The sequence below is a fragment of the Falco naumanni genome, chromosome 14, assembly GCF_017639655.2.
Source record: "Falco naumanni isolate bFalNau1 chromosome 14, bFalNau1.pat, whole genome shotgun sequence".
In the NCBI taxonomy this organism is placed as follows: Eukaryota; Metazoa; Chordata; class Aves; order Falconiformes; family Falconidae; genus Falco; species Falco naumanni.
In genome coordinates, this window is record NC_054067.1 from 4,670,019 (window position 1) to 4,679,068 (window position 9,050).

At 43.1% G+C, this 9,050-nt stretch overlaps 1 protein-coding gene across 1 annotated transcript in view; it reads right to left on the bottom strand.

Moving 5' to 3' along the window:
* NXT2 (nuclear transport factor 2 like export factor 2) overlaps window positions 1-5,553 on the bottom strand; it is a 75,193-nt gene extending 69,640 nt beyond the window's left edge. Inside the window, exon 1 of the mRNA XM_040614189.1 lies at window positions 5,483-5,553. The gene's annotated coding sequence lies outside the window, so the exon portion shown is untranslated. The remainder of the gene's footprint in view (window positions 1-5,482) is intronic.
* Between the last annotated feature and the right edge of the window lie 3,497 nt (window positions 5,554-9,050).

Consider the following 9,050-nt stretch of genomic DNA (forward strand, 5'->3'; position numbering starts at 1 on the left):
GGACAGGGAAGAGAAAAAGATAGCAAAAGGCTCATGGGTAGCCCCCTGCTACCAAACCCCTGCCACACAAACCCAATACAGTCACATGCCTAGAGTGTGATGAACACTATATTATGACTTCTCCTAATGGTTATGGAAGGTCTTTTCTCACTGTGCCATGCTTGGTGAAGGATATGGGCATTCTGAACCACCTTCCTCCACATGGCCCATGTGCACAGGATGTCCTCTGGATCTCTGGAGACCTTGTCATTGTCTAGATCACTGTAGGTGACTTCCAGCACTGCTAATTCTCTCAAGCAGCGGATGCCTTTGTCCTCAGTTGTCCACTTTCCTGGGTCATTCACAAGATCTTCCTTGAATGGATATCTTGCGCTCACTTGAGAGCAGCTGTCTCCAGAGGCTGCAAATCACTGCCTCTTTTCCAATTCCTCTCTCAGTTCCTTGGTTTCTAGCCAGGGATCCCAGATGTTTAGCTTCCTTACCTTCTAACTGCTGACTGTTGGCCCTGTTATCCCAGCATCAGAGCAGCCAGCCAGAAATCTGCTCACCTGGCTGGCAGCTGTAATTCTTCTGCTTGTTTTGAAGTTCTGACAAGGTACAGGGACTGGGTAGTTTCTGCTTCCTGTCCAGTTTCTCTCACTCCTTTCTCTCATTTCTTTGCTGAAGGACTGGCTTCTTGACCAAACTCTTGCTTTTCTTCCTCCTCCCTTCACTCGCCTTGGTGTCTGCATAGTTGTTTCACACATACAATCCCTGAAATCCAGTAATACCCTGAAATACTAACAAAATCTTCTACATTTTCAGATGACCTTATAAAAACAACCTTGACAAAGCTGTTTCTTGAGATACCAAACCCACATGATAGTTCGTGGATTGCTAAAGTTAATCCAATTGACAAACTGAATGTTTACATTACTCTGACAAGAGACATTACAGAGCAAAGGTTTCAGCTTGTCCACAGCAAAGATTTTTTTCAATGGATCACAGAAAAGACAAAACAAAACTTTGGTTTGTCTTGTTTATTCCTTATTTCTGCCTTCGAGTTTACCTGCTAGCCTGCAATGTTCTACTGCTAGTTATCTTCCTTGTCAGGCAGTGCAGTACAACATGAAAAGATACAGTGCTGAGAACACAAAGTCCACGTGACACAGATTTCCAGGGTTTTACTTTATACTAACTTGAATTTGGTCCAGTATATTGACTGTTCATTAGCAGCTGGAGTGCACTAGAGCAGATCTGGGGGCAAAAAGTTGGTGTTGAAAACTGGATGTCCACTCTATAACCATTTTGTAGTTTACCTGACAGTAGTTCTAGGCTGGTCCAACGAACAGATAATCCATTATCATGCTGCTGTACCACAGCTTTTGGTTTACTTTTATTTGAAAGGAATTCTATTCGTGCACTCCAAGACTGCTACACATTGCAAATCAAAGCAGGTTAGTAGGGACAAATGAAAAATTAATTTCAAAAGTTTAACTTCTACTCCAAACTAAAACACTAATGTAGATATATCGTGATTGTACTCCTGGAATGCATCTTTTCGTTTAGATTAATCAAACAGGAATTCAGTTTGCTTGCTCCGAGACTGTCCTCTTCAAAAGTGAACTCTTAAAGCTAAAATGAGGTTTTATTATTATATAAACCTAAAATGAGGTGCCTGATGCAGACATCCCCTTTGCAACCCAGGCAGAAAGGAGCTCTATTCTTTGCTTCACCCTATGCTTTCTTGCAGAACTCTACACACTTATTTTACTACTTTGTAGGCACTTGTGCTTCAGTGGGAAGTTTTTTTGAGTAGTGCCATTTACTATAACCTGTATCATTCCTAGTTCCATAAAGAGACATAAACCACCCTTTACTATCTTGCATGGGCTACCTGTATTTAGATAATAGCGTGTAAGTAAGTAACAGAAATGTGCAAATGTCTAAAAACGGCTCCGTACAGTGAGGAGCAAAGACTTTCACCCTGCCTTTTCCATGCACTGACTACTGCAGTTACCACAGATGCTTACTGTTTGAAGAAGACTGAAACATTATCCTAAGCTGGCACTTACTCTGCAATGGAAATTGGCCCCATTTGTGTTTTTTTAAAAAAAGTAATAGTTCAGTTGCAATATTATTTCTTACTGACAGAAGGTCTGGTATCCTTACAAATGGATTATGCTGCTTCTATATGACAAATGGAGGCATTTCTGAGCCTTCAGTCAAAGACACTGTACAGCAAAAATACCAGCCCAACTTTTCCAACAGAAAGCTCAGACTCAGCTGAAAAAGAAAACAACATGTGGGAATACGACCTTCTGTGTGAAAAAGGATTCTATATGCCAGGATTCCTTCTTTCAAATATTTTCCCTTAAGTTTGATGATCTCTTCTCTTCTGAACAAATACTTTTCTTATGTTCAGGTGATCATCTGTTTTTCCATTACACAACACCGCAATTCTAACAAAATCTAACTCTACTCCATGGTCTTGTATCAGAAAGTACAATAAATCTAAATAAAGAGTCAGTCAATTAACAACTGCACATTCCAATCTTTTTTTCCTAATTCAGCTGTTCATAAACATTTAAAATAGATGCCCTTATATAACAAAGAATGATAAATCAGACACAGGAAAGTCCACAGGAATTATTTTAAGAAAATTATTTTGTTGCCCATAACTAGATAAAAAAATCAAGATATCTTGCTGTTCAGATGAGATAAAGTCCTTTCTCTTACACCAAAAAGAAAGGACAATTTCTGTCAATTACACAATAAAAGAAAATACAGAGGCTAAATGAAAATAACACCGCACAAAACCGTGTAAGCAATACTCAGTTCATTCATTGTGGCTGTGGTTAAGACAAGCACATGCACACTCATTCCTTGAAACAGATACTGCTGTAGAAATTCAGGTTAAAAACAACCTGACCTCCACTGGTATCAAGTGTTGACACTCTTTAAGACTGAAGGTGTTGTGAGAAAAAGCAAGTACATCACACAAATGTGGTTTGCAAACTTGTGTTTGCTACCTTTACCGCTAAAGAAAGCTTCGTCAGGAAAGCAGGAAACAAATTACTTGCAACTTCCCAAGTCAAAAAATCTGAAAGGCAAAGAAATTATTTTTTTAACTTAAGGCATAACTTAAAGCAAGGATGGAGATAATAATTACAGAAGCTGTATCATTCAGTGTAAAGCTGAAACTTCTCATTTATAATCTGTCTAGAGGGCATTTACTTTAACTTCCATAATAATTTTCTAAAAACAAAGACATGCTGGCTAATTGATATAGAACACCTTTTTTGGTAGATATGACGTACTAACAAAAAAGGTAATAGGAAAGGTTCATTTGCATTCAATTTGGAGAAAAAATGTTTTTCCTTTATGAAAACGGTCCTGTCTGCTCGCTACCATTAATACTTGAAAACTGACACTAACTATACCACTTTTTATTTCAAGTTATATAAATGGGTATATTTAATTTCCATTCCACCCTGCTATTCTCCAAAGACAATCTAGTGAATAAAAGTCTGGTTGCTTTAGTAGTTTCCCTATCTTATTGACCTGGACATACGGTCAAAACCTCTGTATCGCAACAGGGCACATTTTTCTTTCACTGAAGTAATTGCACAGTATTTCACATAATCCCAAAGCTATATAACCCAAATAGCACCTATCCATTAATAGGAAAAAAATAGGCAGAATAATCAGAATAATCTTACTATTCTTTCCTGATCCAGTGAGAAAACATTTCGCAAATTTGAGCATATGCCTTTGAAAAACAGCATTCTATGGTTCTTTTCACTGCATGGTGACACTATCCCCAATTATACAAAACAGTAAAGAAACCAAGCGTCTGAGTATTTTCTGTAGACAATTATGTGATAGGATTAGATAGATGGTGAAAGGACTATAATGGAACAAGTAAACAACCAGATCTTCATTATCAGAGAGATGCTGAGCACCCGCAGCTCCCTCAAAAGTAAATTGGGCAGCTATTTAAAATGTCTGCCTTTAATCTTTGTGTCTAAAAATCTTAAATTCAAATCTATAAATTTTCATAAATAAGCATCATAATAAATGCTGGGAAGGTTCTGGTATCTTATTTCAACACAGCAAGGAAAGCATGGATGAGGGAAATAAGAGATCATGTAGCTCACGCCTGGAAAATGCACATTTAGGGGACTCTCTTTGACAGAGGGTGAATTCTGTGCAGCTGGAGGGATAAAGGAAGCCCTTGGGTTGGCTTTTACAATGATTTTTACATAACCCTTGATACCACAATACCTGAGGTTCTCAGTCATTAACAGATTTTATCTCCAAAAACACTTCTGAGAAAAGGAGGAATTACTGTTTTCATTTAATGACTAAGGAATTGAAGAACAAGATAGACTGAGAGATTTGCCCAAGGATGTAGGGCAAACCTGCCACAAACTGAAGCAACAGCTTAGAATTCCTGATCTGTGCCTTAACAGAAGGCATTTTTGTCTTCTAGATCTTGGATAAGAAATGTCACAATAATTTCATTTTCTCATTCCACTGACAAAGAATGAATGGGGAAGTCTCACCATTTGCAGAATAACCTAGCTATAACAGATTAATTTAATACCACTGTTCTATTTGATTATTTGATCTATTTGATAACATCTTAGCAATTCTGCTCTCAGTATGGACATACTTTGCCTCTTGTAAAAATCACAATATGTCCATACTGAGAGCAGGACTGCTAAGATGTTACTGAGAGCAGGCCACTTCAGAGGTGTAAAGATAAAGTGAGACTTCTAGGGGAAGAGTTTGGGCCATAAATATACATTATGAAGAATTATATTATTTTGCATACTAAGCTAAAATAGTTAATAAAATGTTAGGCACGTATACAAATCTATAATTAGTGAAACAGTGTAACACATAAAAATAAAAACTATGAAGCTTACCTTTCACTCAACTTCCTTGGGTTGCTAAATACTCCTAGGATATTCCTATCCTAAATTTCTACAGTGAGTTAATCTGGAGTTCCTTTCCTTTTTATGAATGTGTCATGTGTAAGAGCTAGCATTGTATTTTACTACTCAACAAAACTGATTTTTTGGGGTCTTTTATTGGCTAATTACTCCTGTAGATGCAACTGAGGCTGGGCATAATATAGGCTGGTGAAACTAGAAGAAATGAGCAATAAATCATGTGACATTGTGTCCAAAACCATTTACCTCTTATATCTTAAACTGAATTAATAATATTGCTCTTTGTGGGATTTCATGGACACCTACAGGAACACATTACTTGTCCCTCAATACTTCTGCAGCAGGTGACATACAGCCCTTCATTTGGCCCAACAGTATGACTACCAACTGCTTAGTTACTTCGTATTATAAATATTATAGCCACTTGTGGAAACTATAATGAAAGAAATTGTTTCAAATTTCTGGTCTTTTACAGTGCCTGGCTCATGCCGACACTTGGTAGGGTAGAAAGAACAAATAAATGAAACACAAAGCAAACATACCTCCAGCTGTAAGAACTACAGGTTCTTCAAGTCTGGTGAAGATCAAGAGACACAAAGAGGGGATCTTGATTTCCTTTTTACAGTAGCTGGAAGACAATTCAACCACAGTTAAGGAAGCATTTCTTAGTCAGGCTATGTTGGTTTCTGCAAGTAAAACGGAAGAATATAAACCTGACTCTTTGTCACAGTGGGGCACTGACTTTACAGAGTACACTACGGCTATGTGCTAGAGCAGTAGCCAGAGAAACCCCGAGACAACCTACAAAAGTCTGTGGAAGTTACAATAATTTGTGACATAAAAGATTGTAAAATTAGATCCCATCCCATATCTAGACAATTATTTCAGTAATGGAAGGATATACTACACTAACAGGTAGTCTTACATATTTTATATGAGCTATAAAAATAAAAAATCATTACTACAGAAAGTCGATAATTTTGATTCAATAACTGCATCAAAGACTCTAACCAACATTTAATTGAAGAGAGATAAACCAAACCAGTTATTCTTCCTAGTAATGAAAGTTGAGAAAGCGTATGCAAATGAAAGATTAGTTTGCAGTTTGGGGAAGTATTTCCTAATAGTCATACAGAAATATACAAAAATTTAAATTTTCAGGAAGGCTAAGCACTCTTTTTAAGCCAGAGAGGGCCCATCAGAAAAATCCATTTCTGTTAGCACAGTGAGTCTGATCATGTGCGTCCATTACCCCAAAATTCTATGTGACTGATTTATGCATACTTTGCTTTCTCAACTCCCTAGTGAAAACATGGCAAGTGGAATGCAATAGCAAAAGACTTTAAAAAAGACCAGAAACACTGATACATTTCTTCTTACATACAGAGACAGCTTATTCATAGTTACTGTCAAGCAAGCCCAGAGGTTGATGACTAAAAAGAAACATAAACAAAATAGAAAACCCAACCCCTTTCTTTCAAATCGTTTCCTTTCTTCCTCCCACAGGTACCCTTCAGCAACCAGCTGGAATAAGGACGCAGTGAACACAGTTCACCTTGCTCTGAAGTTTTAGGGCTTTAATATATCACATTCTATGATAAAACTTTAAAACCACTTTAAATTTTCATGTAAAAGTATAGAAAGATATCCAAACGATATATGGAAATGCGCAAGCAATCACATCTCCACCCAACTGATGGACCAGATAGAAAAGAATGAAAAATGAAAGGAACACACCTTCAAAAACCAGTTTAATTCTACCAGGGGCTATCAACAATATCATGCAATATAATAGTATAGCTTTTGCCTGACAGCATTGCAGGGCAGAATCAATGTTTCTGTGGTGTTTAGTTGTGTATTTTCATACTAACGTGTTGGAATTTATTTAAAAACTAAATTTAATCTCAGTTTCCTTGTGTTTATAATACTTGTTTTGGGAACGATTACATTTTTGTAGTTACAACTTATACACTGTATTGCCATAACAGGAGCTATAATCACGGACAAGAACATATTGTGTTAGATGCTGTAAAAACACAAAACAGAAAAAGATTGCTGTTTAAACACATGATGAGCAGGCAGTGAACAGATAGAGAATGGTGAAGTACAAAGAAATAATGAGGCATTAACAATCAATATGGCAAGTACAAGACTTGGCGTGCCAGCTTCCAAACTGAGTTACTGGAGACTCCAAAAAATATCTTTTCCCGCAGCAGAGAGGCACAGTGAGAGAAAACACAGAGCTATTTATCCCAAAATTTAACAAGTGGGTGGTAGAAGTTGGTGTGAGGAATTGTTGAGCCTTGTCATCTCAATAGTGAATCACAGGTGATGTAGACAAAGAATGACCTTGAAAGCAGATCAAGTACATTAGGTGTGACTGACAGAGAAGGGGGAGCTAGTAAAGAGACAGGCATATGGTCAAAATTATTGGCAGGGAAATGATCTTTGCAGTCATATTATGGAAAAAAGGTTATTTTTACACCGACACGACTGATACGCACAAACACCTAACTCAAATTACATATACCTTTGGCAGGGGCGCTTGTAATAAACCTACGAAGGCACCAGGGACTGCATTGGTGGGCAACACCCCGGCCTCTGCCGCCTGCCACACCGCAGCACCTGCCACACCGCAGCGCAGCACGAGGTGGGAAAGGTGCTCGTCCTTGGCTGTGACGCCTGGCGGGTAGGGTCTGAGCCGCTGCGCTTCTGCGCCAATTAAACGCCTCTAGTAGGGCGCTTGGTGAGCTGGCAAAGGGAAGCGTTAATTAAGAGCAGAAGAAAGCATTGTGGAGGTGGGTAAAGGGCTAGAAAGGAATGGTGGTGCATCTGTGCATCTGGCCGCACCGTGTTCCTGTAACCGGGCAACAATTCATCTGGGTGAGAAGAAATTTTGTGCCTATTCAGTGTCACTACAAACCAGAGGGATTTCGCTCCTCACTCATCGGATTTTAATCTAAAATTCTGGGATTATGCCTATGGCCCGCATGGATACCGCCGGGTGAGGATCGCTGGCCGTGCCGAGCAGCCTGACAGCGGCGCAGGGGACCGGCCGGCCCGGGACTGCCTCGGCCCCGCCGCAGCTGCCCAGCCGCCGCGCTGCCCAGCCGGCACGGCGAAGCCTCACGGAGCTGCGGGGACGCAGCGTGCGGGGAGCCGCGGGGCAGCGGCCCTACGGGGCGGGGCTGGGGCTGGGCCTGGCCCTGACCGCCACGCGCGGGCCCCGCGCACCCCGGCCGCCTTTGCACTCGGCCCCAACGGTCGCTCGCGCGCTGACGGGTTGTTTACTTCCTCCGCGGCGCGCGCCCCCTCACCCCTCCCTCCCCGCACCCGCCACCGCCCCGCGCGCCCCGCCTCAGCTCCCCGCCGGCCAATCGGGGCCGGCCCCGGCCGCGCGCGGGCGGGGGGGTGGGGGGGGGCGGGTTCCTCCGAAAGGGAGCTGGGTGAAGGCAACGTCAGCCGGCCATCTCTCGTCGGGGCCAAGGTGTTGGCGCTCATTGGCCAAGAGGGCTGCCCGTCTTCCTCAGCCCCCGCCTTCCGTTTTACTCACGCCGCCAAGTACACGCCGCTCTCGCCCCCGCCTCCCCTATCTGTGTGTGTGAGGCGCGGATTGGCTAACGGCCCGGCGGCTCACCGCCCCCTCGCCAGTCAGAGCCGGTCCCGCCTCTTTCGCCGCTCACCCGTCTCCAGCGCAGGAAACGCCCCGCCAGATCGCGGCCAGCACGGGGCTGCCGCCGCCTTCCAGTGGTCTACTGTGCTGCCCATCTGCCGGAGCCCCGCCTCCACCGGGCAGCGCTCGGGGAGGCCCGCCCCCTGCCCCCAGCTCCGCCCGCTGATTGGGCCGCTGGAGAAGGGCCGGCGCTCCCTATTCGCTCTCTCCCTGCCGCTCCGGCGAGCCGCCCGGCCGGCTCCCCGCTGCCCTCCTCGTTCCGCACGCCTCGGCGCCGGGGGCCCCGCCCCCGCCTCCCTCCCGGCGCGCGCCCCCGCCCTCTGCGCGGTCACGTGATGTTTTCGCCGTGGTGCCGCCGCGGCTGCCTGCGTGAGTGCGAGTAGCCGGACGCGGCGCGGCCGGAGGGCGCGGACGGGGGCGGCGGGTGGGCGCACAGG